General features: G+C 45.2%; 1 protein-coding gene across 4 annotated transcripts in view; it reads left to right on the forward strand.

Moving 5' to 3' along the window:
• The window catches only part of LOC135394082 (alpha-2C adrenergic receptor-like), a 380,096-nt gene that overhangs the window by 284,382 nt on the left and 79,844 nt on the right, over positions 1-15,870 (forward strand). For 3 of the 4 annotated variants that reach the window (XM_064624561.1, XM_064624564.1, XM_064624562.1), the window contains one exon: positions 12,050-12,142. The gene's annotated coding sequence lies outside the window, so the exon portion shown is untranslated. Of the gene's footprint in view, positions 1-12,049; positions 12,143-14,158; positions 14,208-15,870 lie in introns of all 4 variants that reach the window. The other variant, XM_064624563.1, reaches the window with a different exon arrangement.

Below are 15,870 nucleotides of genomic sequence, written 5' to 3' on the forward strand. Positions count from 1 at the left end.
TATTGTTGTCGACCGCTGCTGAAGAGAGAAGAATACAAACTCCAGAATGGTTTAATCCTAACGACGGGGAACAAAACAAAACAAAAAAGATTGCGACACAGAGAACACAAACATAGAGAACACAATAGAGAACAGAGAGAATAGATACAATAGAGAATAGAGAACACAACCCGTGGGAAACATCCACATGGTACTTTGTTGCAGAAGACCCATCTGTGGGACAGCATTACAACGCCGTGAGCACATTGCTGGAATGATTTGTGTTCACCATAACCACAGCATGCAGTGGTTCTCTCCTGTTTTGAGAAAGCTTAGAAAGGATGGGGTTTAAAAACCAATACAACAACGTAGGAATGAAGTAGGTTGTTCCTGAACTAGAACTTTTCTGACACCCTTTCATCAGGAGCACCGCAGCGCACATACTTTCTTTATCTTGTGTGACTTTTGTGCTTCTGTTTCCGTTGGTTCTCTGTTTCTTCATTTCTTCCTTTCTTTTTATGTTTCTCTCCTTATTCCTAAGTTTTCTTCCTTTTGTCTCTGATTCTCTTTTCTCTTTCTTTTGTTTTTTTGACTGCTGTCACTTAGTGTGACTCTTCGTACCTGAGTGTTTGCACACTGTCCATGTCTCTGTCCGTTCATGTGCTCAGAGTTGTTTATGTGGTATGGAATAGCCGGCTTCCACGTTGGTGGTGCTAATTTCTCAATGTTTTTTCTGTTTCACTCACTCACTCTCTCTCCCTTGTATGACCTCTCTGCGTTTTTTATTGATTGCTTTGCAAGCCCTAGTGTTACCTGAATAGAGGACAGCGTTTCTAAAGCCCTGTAATAACATGTAAAAAGCTCGTCCGGTGTGAAGACTTGTGAAAGATTTGCGCATGTTTGGAGCTGAAATGTAAAACCAAGATGTTTCAGTTTAAAAGGAATTGTTCCAAGTCAGGAACCGTCCTGATATTTCGAACACCAGACTGTTCGTTCCACTGAGCCCCGGTATCACGAACAGCCTGGTGTACGAAATATCAGGACGGCTTCCCCGCTTGCTGATCCATCAATTGTTTATATCGTAATAGCTTTACCTTATTATTTGTGCTCGTATGTGACCTTTTCCTTCATTTTATAACTCTTAAATCGCATGCCCGCGGATGGCTTTCAAATTAAGGTAAGACTGTAAAATTTAAGTTTTTTTTCTAAACTTATTCGGAATCTCACGGTGCGTCTTTTATTTTTCCTTCCTTCCTTCCTTCCTTCCACCCCCCGCTCTCCACAAAGTGAAGTATGCGCGTTCGTATCAAGCCACAGCCCGGCTCGTAATTTTGCAACTTTCGATGCCCTCTGCAGCACGTGGAGAGTCTATCCCACAAATAGGCACTCAAGGGAGAAAGCATGCTTAACGCCTAGTCCATCATGCGAAGGATGTTTGGGCTTCGTGAGCACTTTCAAGAATCTGCGATATTTGTGTATCGTGGCTGCCACACGCTTCGATGCCCTGACGTGGCCGCATTATTGTGACGGCGTCTCGCAAAATCCCCCGATCCTTTTATAGCCTGCCTTTCGAATGCCTCGATGCCTGATTTTCTTTTGCCGGAGCGGTGTCACTCAGTACGATGTTGCACTCGAAGCTGATGCAATAATGCGAGCGTTGTTATAGGCATAAACGCGATCCTGGTAAATACTTACCGTGTCCTCTTCAGTATAAGACGTATCAAACAGTCTTCGGTAGAGCATCCTTGCCGCTATGCTCTTGCACGTGGATGGGGGAATAAAAAATTTATTCGAGGAAGCAGAGGAAAGGTCAGCCAAACGCAAAGTCGACTTGCTATTCCATTGAGGAAAAAAAAAAGCAGGATAAGAGAAAAAGTAGAGGTAGAGAAATATGATTCAGTTAAGTTCAATATGCAGTTGGAAGCTCTTCCAATACCCTATGTTACATGGGAATACATCCTGTACCCGCAAGGTCCTACACACATTCGTCGGAAGGCACGGGATGCGTTACGCACGCACGCACGCACACACACACACACACACGCACACGCACACGAAAAAGCACACGCACACACAAACAAACAAACAAACAAACAAAAGGAGAAACGTAAAACATCACCGTGGTGCCTATTCTGTTAATGCTGAAACTTCAAAGAGGTATGGCAATGGAAACTTTATATTCGGAGTGCGCGCTAACCGACTCGCAGAAAACGCCCCGTATGAATTATGTCGAGACTGAGAGGTTCGGCTCGGCGAGAAGGACTCAATTCCCAACGTGAAGGCAGAACAAGCATCTAAAGTCACCTAACGGCCTGAAATCGTTTAAAAGACAAAAGTACTCCTTCAGTGCGAGGCGAAGGAATACAAATTAAGGTTCAGGTGCAGCTTCCATTTACGTCACGGACCTCCCCCTGCCCTAAATGAATACAAGGACCTCCTCGATCTTGCCTCGACGTCACTGTGCCTAGCCCGGACGCTTCGAACGGATTTGCCGGTGTTCTTCGTCTGTAGCGACTGAGAACGATAAAGGTTCGCTAATTCCTCTGTGCACCTGCTTTCGCCCCCGAGCTTGCTGGCTCAGGAAAGTTGAACGGGTTGTTCTCAGAGGCCCATAATTTTTTTAGGTTACAGCTGCAACGAATTGAAATAAGAGTATGACAAAAAAAGAAGAAAAGAAACAAGACAGAAGAAAGAGAAAATTTTAAAAATAGACAGGGGGTACAAGTACTATAGAGTGCAAGCTCCGTAACCGCTAAAGATTCATGTACTGTAGAACTTTGACAAAGCTACCTAGTGGTGAGCACAGTAACTCAAAATTGTCAACGACGGAAACACGTAAGCCTCAAACGCCCAGTAACGAATTCGACTCAGGGAAAAGAGGTGCTTGAGTATCGATTCTTGGCGTCGGCACCCCTTTTCCCCGTGTTGTTTGAATCCGTTAATTTCTGGGCGTCTGAGGCTTACGTCTTTGTGTCGTCCCTAATCGTGGTCTGTCTGGGCCATTTCTCGCTTTTTCACGTAGTTTAAAAATCGCCCTGCCTCGTGTATGAATAAGAGAGGGTGTGAGAAAAATGTAAGAGAGAATGGGAATTGCGTGGTTGGTTGTCCGTCAGAATTGTCGTTAGTGTTCCAATACAACAAGCACCTGAAATCATTGGCGTCACTAGAACTTTAAGTGCAGTAGAAAGTATATTACTATAAATCTCCCTAATGTACCGTGTGCTATACAGTATTGGTACTTTAAGCACAGTACAAAGTATGACCATGGGCATAGTACATCAAAATTGAGGTGCAAAGTACCCTCCTGCGAATATATTTAGTGTAAACTGCAAGTGTACACTGTAATTCTAGCCCATCTCAGGTGATGTAGCAACGTCGGCGACAAAATATTGGCAATAAAAAAAAAGTCAGAAATCACTGTTCAGATTGTCATTGAAATGCGATAGCACTTAAGATCTCATCGATGACATTCCGGGTGGGGGGTGGGGGGGTGATGTAGAGGGAAGGTGCGGTCAGCCTGCTCTGAAGTGGCGGCTCGGTGCACCTAGGGGAGGTAGAAGAGGGGAGGGTGAAAGAGGGAGGGGAGAAATGATGGTGGCACAGGAGAGGGAGAGGCGTGCTAACTCTCTTGCTCTGGGATTTGCCTACCACAGAAAACATGCGAGCATCCCTCAGTAGTCCTCATTGGGGTACTCACTGTAACACGGTAACCGCCAGGATTATTGGCGAAGCTACCACATCGATGACATTCTCCGACGACGGGCAGTATAGAGTCCTGTGAAGACTGAAGTAGCTGACGTACTTGGCGTTGGCCACCACTAGCTGGTATGCTCCTGACGAAGACGCAATCTATAACACTTCCCGCAAGGGTCGTGGTCATTTATCGTCACGGGCTAGTCGAAGCTTCCCTTCATAAAGTCCGCTATCCAGTTGTTCTGGGGCTACTTAATGACCAGATTGAAGTCTCCCATGACAGTCATGAGCATCTTGTGTTCCTTCAATTTTTCTCCGGAAGTGTTGCTTGCAGAGTAGTTGAGGAGTTTGGCTAGAAGGAACATATTGATCTTGCCTTTAGGAGAGGAGGGGGGGGGGTGAACAATGTATACTCTACATGTACACGCATAGGTCGGGTAACTTCGCCAATCATACCGGCGGTTACCGTGGTGCAGAGGGGATCCTAATGAAGGCTATACTGTGGGATGCTCGTGTGCTTTCTACGGTGTGTAGTTCCCGACTATACCCTGTTCCCAGATCACGAGGGACTCTGCACAACCGCCATGCGATTCTGCCGTGTTTGAGCCCGTACTGTCCTCTGTCTGCATTGTGCAATCCCAAGCAGCACAATGTACTGAAAGTCGAGTGCAATAGGGGTGGACGGTATGTGTCTTGTCAATGTTCTTTAGTTTCACGAGTGTGTTCAAGGCCTTCCACCTACCCGTCCACCCTATTGCACTCGACTTTCAGTACATTGTGCCGCCTGGGATGCTGCTGTTGTGAACGGGCCACTATCTTCAGCCTTCGTTTTGTCTCTTCTTTTTCTCTCTACTTCGCGCTTCTGCCACTGCCGCGTTTAAAGGCTTCGCTCCCTCGTCACTGCGAGGGAGTTTTTCCACCGTTCGTGGCCACGTTCGTTATCACGTTACCATACAACACACGTGATCTCCAAGCAGCAGCTAATGAGTGCAGGTCTTACGCGGCGACATACCCTGCCTCAAGAAAACGCGTTGGGCTCGCTCATATAATGCTATCGCATTTAAAACTCCCCACCCTCATTTCGGCGCCGACTGGGACCCGGCTTCCCCTGCTTGCTGGGAAAAGGTCAAACGGCGTTTCCGAACAGTGAGCGTGTCGTCGACCGGCCTTCATTTACTGCAGGACATAGTAAGCAAACACGGCTCTCCGAGACGCCAGATCAATACGCGTTCTTCCCTATATTTTCCCGCATTATTGGTAGTGCGAAGCCGCGAGTAATGGCGCTTCAGCACGCATTATTAAGTCGCAAGTTATGTACTATTAATGCGCCGCAATCAATAGCGGCGGCAAGTGTAACCTGCACTTGCAGAAGCAATAAAAGCGGGGGAATTTCGTCACTGTTATATATGCATTTGACAGCCGCTAATATTAAGCAGGTTAGCTCCTCCCTCCCTAGGGACCTCCTGGGCTTTCTTTACACCGTCACGTGTTATACGTCGCCCTTAGTGCCCATTACCTGGACATTGTATTGTCGGTCGTATGCATATAAGTCTACTGGTATATATTGAACACTTTTCGGTTCTTTTTTTTTTTTTTTTCGAGATGATCGTCCGAAGTGTCCTACTCCAGTACTTCTCGTCGACTTGTATTGTTATTGTGTGAGGAGGTCTAGCCATACCTTGTTCCAGGAACTTCCTAGTTTTAATTCAGTTATGAATCATTATATGGAGCGCAGGATTGATGCTAGTCGGGAGCACACCATGTTGTGCGCACCTATGGGGTATTGTGGAGCGCTTTAAGGACAGTCTTGCAAGTAGTCAAAAATACAACAACAAAAGTAAAAGAATCCTCCTAGAATTCTTGGTAGGCGAGACCTCTCTATACCATAAGCGTGCTCGAGTAGCCGCTCCAATGTAGAGGTTTCCTAACATCTCCATATTTTTCTTTTTTATACCAACCAACCAACAACAACTAATTCTAGACGACGTAGGATTTCGCAAATTCTGATATAACCGCAACGCAATGTTTTCAGCCTCCAAACAAAGTCCTCTCCCCCTCAATTCTGCTATGGCCCTATAATTATTCAACATTTCTAATCCATGATCTTTCGTAATACATCCGATAAAAAAGAAAAAAAGAATTTAAAAAACCTGCCATTCAAGTCTTGGTCACGTTAGTTGACCACGTGTTCAACGGGAATCAGCCAACACACTTTACAACGCCCATTTTTGCTTGATTTCTTCTTCTTTTCTTTTCAGTAAAAGCTTCGTAAAAGCGGACAATATAACGTGAACTGTATTCGTAAACGCGACGGCCCAGATATAGCGTTGGGAGCTGCACTGACGTACTAGCCAGAATGTTCGCTCTGAATGCAGAAATATGCATGGTCAGGTGTCGGGAGGGAAACAAGGACGCTCTGTCGCAGTGGGTGGCCCGGATTGCAAATGCGGACGACTAATGACTTCATCTCTGCGTGCTTTGCTAAACACGTGGAAACCACGGTTAGGTGACTCTGCGCGTGGACATCATCAACGCAACTTTGGTGGCTCAAAACCAGAACTGTCGGCGACTGCGACGCGCATGAATACATGATGCAAACTACCACGGGTATACAGCACGACGATTGCTATCTAAACGACTCCCCCCCCAACAGTACAGCATTCATTCATTCTCCTGTTCGTGCGTCTGTGCAGCGGTATGTAAAGTATTCTGCACGAATTCACGCTCGGGATCGTTCCGTCATCGTGACTATTTTTTTTTTTTTGTACGGCCGCGCAGTTCATTTTCTTGGAGCCCGATGTCAAAGGGGTGGTCATAGTGGAACATCTAGATGTGTCTTGCCTTCTAGATGCTATGTCGCTATCCGAAATGAGAATTCTTTCCACTCCTTTCGTATGCCATGGTTTTGATGTTCAAAACAATGACACTGAAGCTTTCCAAGTTTAATATGTACAAGCTTTCAGGTCTGATGAAACGTGGTCCACCACGCGAAAGCTTTAAACTTAAAAAACTTCACTGTCATTATTTTGGGTGTTCTATAGCCGTCTTGGACTTGACTCGCACTATGATTTTGGCGTGTTAAGGAAGTAAGACATTTTGTAAATTATACGTTAGCTTAATCAATATTTTACCAACTACTACGTTGATTATGGAATGATTACGATTATTCAACTCGAAAGCGAGTGCTCAGGCAAAGCACATTCTCCGCACGACTTTACTGTTCGGTAGGGAAGAATACTTTAAGGAAGAACTAACTTCATATTTCTTATTGTGAATAACTCACTAGAAGCAGACTAAAACTATTTTCATATTCGCTTGAAATTTTATGCCAGTTCATTATCGATTTAGCTAACCTCCTGTCCTCCAACCGGGATCCACTAGACGGTAGCTCTTCCAGAATTCATTTCGCACACGAAAAGCGGTTGGAATGTTCTGGTCACGTGACAGGAGGCTCCCGTCAGTGAAACGCCCTTTCTTTCTTTTTTAAGAAAGCGTGAAGTTTGGAAGCGCTTACGAACGCAACCATTCGAATAAAAAGGCACTTGAAAGTCAACCGCATTAAATTTCGTTTCTCTTGTGCTCTCTTGCTGCGAATTTCAAAGACTGCAAGAACGCCGATGACCATTTTCCTCCGTTCAGCCAAAGCTTCTACTATTCCTGTTCTTTTAATGCTATTGTTTTGAAGACGTATATATAGGTGCTTGTATCTATATATATATAAGCACATCAAAATATATTTCGAGCAGAACGCAGAAGGCGTCTCTCGAAGAACATCGTCGTCCTCTGCAAAGCGAAAGAGCAAAGGCGAAAGTCCTATGTACATCTGACGTATCCCTTGTTCTAAAAGTAGGAATGCGATGGTTCGTAGCCCTTCTCCTGAATGCCTTCTTAGATAGAAATAGCAACCAGGGTTTGTTTCTCTCTGTGTACCGCCCATGATCCATTGGAACATCACCGCCACGGCTCACATTGAATATATACAGTCGGCCTGCCTGTGGAATCAAATGTGGTACCAGGCTAAACATCGAACCGTATTTATTTATCTGCCATGTTCGGTCCTTCCGATCAATCTTCCTGTACTCATAAACGACGTGAGATGCCGTGTTATTGCGTCGAAATATTTTAGTTTCATTTTGCTCGTTGATTCGGTTTCTCTTGAATTCATATGTTACATGTTTATTGTACGTGTTGTACACATTTTTTTGTCGGCGGCGGTGCTGCCAGTAGAGATGCAAAATTCCGGAAATTTTGAATCGCTCGAAAAAAAACACTGTTTTCTTCGGGGGGGTTTTTTTTCCGAAAAATTGGAAAAAATGAAAACAAACGCGGCTACTACTGTGTCGAAGCATCGCCGGCCAAGCCACGGCATGCAGTGAGCTAGAAACGAGCAGAGTATTCCATGAGACTGCTGTCTACTCAGCGATAGGTAATTGGAACAACCCGTCCACTCCGACCAGAACTCCGACATTATGTGAACGCGATGGCGTTCGCTTGGAGCAGCTAGACGGAGCTCTAAGTTGGTGGTTGTTGGCGAATTAGAGGGACCTAAGGCACTGTTGGCGGGTTGGAACGCATCAAAGGCACGAAATTTTACATTTTTGAAATTTGTCGCCTAGAAATTTTGGGCTATTTTTCCGGAGACGAGGAAAAAAACCGAAAATAACTGTTTTTTCCCCAAATTTTCTGCTTTTTTCCGGGGCTTCGCATCTCTAGCTGCCACCTGCTTTTTCTTGATATTCTGTTAGTGAGATTATGTGAACCATTGAACGTGCTGCTGAATTTGATTGAATTGTGCATTGAGCGCCAATGCATCCCGCCTCCAAGACCTCTTGCTTAGTAGTTAGTACACAAATAGTAGGGAATTGCGTTTCATGTGATTTTCAAATATGCATGTATGTATGGTAGTGGGCACATACCTTGGCTTGACAGCGGTACTCCATCCTGTCACATAGGTGTTTGAACAAGAGAAAATGTTTGAATAAAGTCGCGTTGTAAGGAAAGAACATAAGCACGAGAAAGCCTTTACGTGTTAAGAATGAAAAAAAAAAAATGAGGCGACTTGGCTGATACCCTCACACTGGCCTCACTGGGGGCCTCTTGCACAAATTGATGCCGCAGGCATGTATGAAGCGAAACTTCCCGAATATCGGAAAAAGATGCACTGGCGACATCCTGTCAATGTTGAAAGGCTATGCGGGAAGTCTCAGCTTTTAGCAAACAACGAGCTGCAATACACAACACCTAGGAAGTTCTTGATACACCAGTCTCTCGTTCGTGTGCGCTTTGTATCTATACCCTATTGGAAATTGAAATTCGAAAACTTGAATTGGAACTGGAATTGCAAATTTTAAAACTAAAAATGTATAGGGCTCACCTAACTTCGTGATTCATAAGGGAAATAGAGGCATCTTTCGTGAAACTGTAACCACACCTTCATCAACCGTTGGAACTTCTTCAAAACTTATTTATTTATTTACACGTCAAGGGCCCAAAAAGGGTATCACACGGGGGAGGCCAAGGAGACATTACAAGCATTATATAAGCTCCAACAATTCGTTAAAGTACATAACACAAATGAAAATATCAGACAAAAAACATATGTAAACACACGTAAGTCACATAAAGCACCCGTGAAAAGACAATATACGGGACAACAAAGTGGCAAGTACTAATTACAAGTCTCGCCAGGAACAATTATAGAACATTGAGTACAGGATTATCATACTTAACAAGCTAAACTGAATAATGTAGCGATACAGCTTTGCGGAAGTGTTCAGGATTAGCTAGAGAAACTATAGGTGTGGGTAAGGCATTCCACTTAAAAATAGTTATGACAAAAAAAAATGAAGATGAAAATAATTCTGCCCGCGCAGAGATCCGTGCAACTTTGCATGGATGAGATGGTATAAAAGAAGCTGCTCTTGCACCATTGATTCACCCCTGAACGAGGAGTCAGGTTGGCTTCGAAACGTCGGAAAAACCGTTTCGTGGTTTTTGGTTGGTGTTATCTGTCTGTCGATCTATTATCCCCCCAACCAGACACACCTGTGTCAAATATGTTCACTTGCAACCTGTCAAATATGGGGTGTGCTGGAATGAAATAAGATGGTCTGCATAATGCATGACGAGACACTTGTCACCGAAGCACGGAATATCGAGTCTTTCTTTAATGCCGGAATAATAATAGTACGGTTATTGCATTGTGCAGCTTATTAGGCTACGTATATTTCAAATTGTAGCTGTTCAGCAACACTATTTTGCAAGCACGAGACACTTGTCACCGAAGCATGGAATATCGAGTCTTTCTTTAATGCCGGAATAATAATAGTACGGTTATTGCATTGTGCAGCTTATTAGGCTACGTATATTTCAAATTGTAGCTGTTCGGCAACACTATTTTGCAAGCACGAGGCACTTGTCACCGAAGCATGGAATATCGAGTCTTTCTTTAATGCGGGAATAATAATAGTACGGTTATTGCATTGTGCAGCTTATTAGGCTACGTATGTCTCAAATTGTAGCTGTTCGGCAACACTATTTTGCAAGCACGAGACACTTGTCACCGAAGCATGGAATATCGAGTCTTTCTTTAATGCCGGAATAATAATAGTACGGTTATTGGATTGTGCAGCTTATTAGGCTACGTATATTTCAAATTGTAGCTGTTCGGCAACACTATTTTGCAAGCACGACTCTTTCGTAAGTCGACTTTAGCATGTCATTCGATGCCACGCGATGCAACACACGCGCTTAATCCTCGCTCGCAAAATTACTCATCACCTTCGAATTCTGTGCCGAATAAAGTACCTTTCATCTGTCTTTCCACTTTCCTTCGAAACTATGTTACCGGCAGTAAGTGAGCTCCTCTGGTTGCCATGGGGGACGCGCGGAATTTAAAGTGTATCTTGTATGTGAAGTAATTACTGCAATGTTCCTCGAGTTTCCACAGGCCTTTAAAAGCCGTGGTTCACCCGACCCGTGGATGATGCAATTATGCCGTCCTCTATGCGGTGTAGATTTATCTCTCGGAGAACACGCGCGATGCAATCGTTCACTAATGTCCTTATGCCTTGGGACTGTACTTCGACAGTGGACCTGTGCGGCCTATTCGTACACAGTATACTTTGTTTTAAGTACATCACCCGTTTGTTGCGGCAACAGCGTTATCTAAAAGTTTAATTTGGACGAAGACGGTGAGGAATTCTAGTGAAGGGCCCCTAGAATAGAAGGCGAGAGAACTGACAATGTTGTCGCCATAGAGGTTGTCGTAGTCACAGACCAATCGCCAATCACTGACGTTCCTGACTGCAAAAGGCAGCGGTTATCAGGAGAAGGTTACTACACATGTTGTCATGGCAGCAACCTATTGTGGCGTGCACGGAGGATTGTCCAAACGCGATTTCGCTAAACAAAGGTTTCTTCGATTTGGCTGCGGTCCCTGAACTGGTTCAGGCGGTGCGGTGCCTTCGCATTCGTTTTGCGAGTGGCGCGCGCGCCCTATGCACTCTCGTATTCGTTTTCTTCTAGTGGTGCAGCACTAGTTCTGCGCGAATTTCTTCTTCCTTCTTAGCAGCAACAGGGCTCCTGCGTGAACTCTGAACATTTATCTTCATCATCACTCACCATTTTCTCCCCCTTAAGCAATGGGATAGGGTACTGCCTCAGCGGCGAAACATACCACTACATCATCATTACTTATTTGTTGTTGTTGTTGTTGTTCTGCGCGAACTCACGGCCGCCCTGTACTTGTTAGTTGTTACTTGTTAGTAAGTGCAGTACGAGTGCACGCGGAGCAAACGACTCGGGTCCGCGTCAGAGGCATGGATGTTGTTAGGCTGACGGTTCCTGTCTGCAGCAAGAGTGGATATGTGTGCGAGGCAGCAGTCCAGTGAAGTTGCATGGTCGGCCGGTTGGTCGTGGTGGTTGGTGGCCTTTTCTTTCGAAGTCACCACGACTCGCGGTGAACAAGAATCGCGGTGAGTTAAAGTGCTAAAGCTAATGCTAAAGAACGAGATCAGTCTATTGGGTTGGCAGACTCACATAGTGATGCATCCCGTTCTTTCCGAAAGATGCATGCCTCTGCACGAGCTCATGTTGCGGAAAATACAGGAAATACACGTAATAAATAAATAGATTTGATCACCTAACTCCTTAGAGGTAATACTTTAGTGCCCATTGATCCCCATATAGGCCATATCGAGCGAAGTTTCGTTGCGCGGATGATAAATATACACCTCACGGCTGCTGTCACTTCAAGTGCAGCAGTCCTTGCAGGGTCTATTTAAGCTCAGCATGCCTACTTCTGATGATACGATGATACGCGGCGTATGTGTAATCTCCTAAGTGCAAGACCTCTTAGTGAGTGTTTTTATTTCAGACTCAGCATCCAAGGCTCAGCCCCTGCATGGATACGCAGCGCGTGCATTATGCCAGCCGCTGATGAACTGCACGGTTTTCTCTCTGTCCACCGGTAAGTCTGACATCGCACTTCCCTCAAAGCCACGAAAAAAAAAAAAAGAAAGAAAAAAGAAAAAAAATATGTTCGGAGTAAAATACGCTTTGCGTTTCCACGTCGTGTTTGAGGTTGTTTACGTGCTACGACGATGTACATCGATGCAAATATTGAAACACTTCCGCCTCGGATATTTTGGTGACTTCGACCGCATTTTCCTGCAACGTGAGCCCGCGATGTGAAGGAGGGGAAGTGAAAAATGGGAGAGACGCGCGTTTCAGACGGGCTGCACTTGTGGCGTTGCTTATTTTTCAACGTCATAATTTAGCAGATACAAGCTGGTGTTTCTTCCGCCCCTACGTTATTCATCTTTCCTTTTTTTTCCCCGTATAACTATTTGTTTCCTTTCTCTTCTCTCACTCTCTCGCTAGATTGTGCGGTTCACGCAAGGCGCTCTTGCGGTACCGTGCGGGCACCAGCATAACAGCCGAGCGGGGAAAGATCGTGTTACTCAGTGTCGAGCGTTGCGAATTATGCTGACATCTTTTGGTTTTTTGCTACTTCGCTATCCAAGGAACGTGAGGCCGTTGCCAGATGATTAGCCCGTTGCTTTTACCACAACGTTCTTGCACAGGTGAACTCTGTTCGCGCGTCATCCATAAAAGTTCCACTCCTCAAAATCTACTAACAGTGTTTCTGCTTTGTTTTGTTTGCTTTTTTTGTGTTGCGTGTGCGCGGCGTTAAATTATACAAATGTTGTACCGCATTCTGCGGGCGTACCCTACGTACATCATCTACCGTGAGGCGGAAATTGAGATTTTTTAAATTTATTCCAGCAACAACTTCCCGCGTTGGTAGACATGAACATCACAAATGAGGCGCTAATCACACCGTAGAGATGATTTCTTGATGGTCAGCAATGTACTACACGAGTTTTTGTGCCACGGTTAGCTGATAACGTGTTCGCCTATACCGATCGCAAGGTTGTGCGCTCGAACCCAGCTGAAGACGGCAGCAACTCTGTGACAGGGTACGAGTTCCTCATACCCTTGTTTTACCCCTGTCACACTCTGAACACACGGATCGAACTCCGATCCTGCTTAAACCGATCCAGTTCGTTAAACGGGATTGAGTTTCTCAAAACGGCTTGAAGACCGCCATTAGCATATTGAAACTCAGCGAATTTGTAGTAAACAAAAACATTGCAGTTATTTGCAAATATTCCTATACTAGCATGGCATTTCACGGTGACGGTTTTAGTCTAGGTATGACGGGCAACTCCGTTTGCTAGTTTGTTTAATCTAGACCGCTCTCGACACCACACCCTGCGTAAAGGCTTAGTAAACAGCACAATGCAGAATCGGATACGATTAGTCTCGACTTCTTATGGATCTATTTGTCAATCCGGGCGTACTGCCTCGGGGCTGTTAGCGCCGCCTGTCGAGAGGCCAACCTTTCAATACGCATTGAGTTGGACCGTGTAGCAGCATCGCGCACCGAACGCTCTTGAGAAACTCGATGGGGATGGGATTCAATCCGCATTGAAAGTGCCGTTTGACAGGGGTATTACACGGGCACTCTTCGATGATCATTGAAACCAATGGCCATTGCACATGCGGGTAGCGCCACCGAGCGTGCAACGTGTGAACCTGCCAGGAAGCATTGGATCCAATGCTCTTTGCGAAGTTCACGCGATGCATGCGAGATGGCGCTACGCGCATGTTCAACGCAGTGCTGTGTCAAGGGCGTCTGGCCATTATTATAGGGGGAGCCTAAAAAAGAGTCAATCAAACTTGAGCGCATTTCATTGGTTGCTGTTTTCTGTGGGGCCGCCATGACACCAAAATTTCCTGAAAATGGCAGCGTAGCTTGCATTCGGCGAAGCGAGAATTTCGTGACAATTTTTTTCTTCACAAATTACTTTAATTTCGTTCTGCAAGTATATGTTATTTTGCAACTGTCTCGAAAATCACATTTAAATTACGCTGCAGTGTCATTATTTAACTGATAACAATGTTTCGTCGTCGTTGTCAGGCCTAGTCAAAACCGCGATCTCAAGAAAATCGTAAGAAAAACGGCACAGGTGCGTAAAATTTTGCTTTGAATTACTCCATTTTGTTTATGTACATATCTTTGCCCTGTTTTCATACCATCTACTTATGACTCGTAATCAAAACTCGTACCTGCGGCAGCCGTTTCCGTATCAAAAAGCGGTTCTGCTGCTCAGCGTCCCCCCGGCATGCCTCTCTCCATCCAGATGCCGGTGACAAAAATGTTCACAAAATACATTGTGTTGGTAGGTCGCTTGGGATATTCATTTTTCAATCCTATCCATCCCCCCCCCCCCCCGAAAATGACGACATCCAGTGAATACAGGCGGAATGTAGCTTGGATAGACTGGGATTAATAACGCACTGTATTTTGGTTGGTCATTGGCTAGAGAGCTCAAAAAGTGGGTGTATGGAGCTTCAGATATAGGCGGGCGCCATTAAAGGCCAGACTCCCGTTTTTTATACACGGCTCTGGTTCAGTGTAATGCCTCAATGGCCGTTCGCTTCAATTATCGTTGCCGGCTGCTCATGTAACAGGGGTATTAGACAGGTCGTAAACTGTCACGCACGTTTAAATCCGTTGCGCAGTGTGCAGAACCGTCAGGTGGGCAGCAGTAATCCGTGGGCCGAGTTATCGCTAGACGGGCGATTATATGTGCAGATCGGCGGGGGACTGTCCGCACGGCATCTTAATTTGCGGATAGAAATCAAAGGTTTTCAAATCTGCGCGGATAAAATGCTGATTCGACTGTGCGTCTCCGCAGAACGCGCAGATGTTAGCGTAATCCGCAAGCAATTAGTGTCTCCCTAATATTTTTTTCCCCCAACATCAACATCGGCACGGCCGAGGGCGTCCCGCTCGTTCGTGGTAGCCAAGGTCGTGCTGAAGACTGGCAGGTGGTGGGTTCAAATCCTACCACCGGCTCTGTGCTGTCTGAGGTTTTCCGTAGGTTTTCCGAAGACATTCCAGACGAATGTCGGCACAGTTCCCCCTGTCCCAACTACTTTCTTCTGTCCTCTCTCCATCTGTTCACATCTGTACGCCACTCATAGCCACAGTTATTTCGCGGCGCTAACACATAACTAAAACAAAAAAAAATCAACATCATCTCTGCCAACGTTTCACAGAAAAAGCCGCAGCTGAGACTACTGAGCGAATCAGAAATGGCGTGCCCAACTGTGATCTGTAGCGTTGCTGTGCAGCTAACTATATTACTACTATCGGACAAGTGTGCGTAACATAATCTTCCTTAACAGTAACAGGCCCGACCACTGTGGCGGCACTCTTGATCACAGTTGTCTCGCGACGTAAAGCCCCGAATTATTTTAACAGTTGGCGCGTTCACAAGTAAAGGCGTTTGTCACGTAACATTTTCCACAAGTGATGCGCGAATATATCTGTTTCAAGCGGCGCCGCTGCAGAAGCTGATACTAGAAGCGCGGGTACGGGTCGGTTGTGTATACTGTCAGTGCTATCCGCACTCGCCTCTAACTATGGCGTCACTCATGGTAATAGTTTTCTCGGGACGCAAACCCACGAGCTATGACATCATCATCATCATCATCATCATCATCATCATCATCATCATCATAAAAATTATCGCCCAATGTAACTCAAGGCCTTAATAGAAGTACAATAATTGTAGAAGTAATTGTACTACACAAGTGTACTTTGGCATATTAAATATCCTGAAC

Source organism: Ornithodoros turicata, chromosome 5 (genome assembly GCF_037126465.1).
Source record: "Ornithodoros turicata isolate Travis chromosome 5, ASM3712646v1, whole genome shotgun sequence".
Lineage (NCBI taxonomy): Eukaryota > Metazoa > Arthropoda > Arachnida > Ixodida > Argasidae > Ornithodoros > Ornithodoros turicata.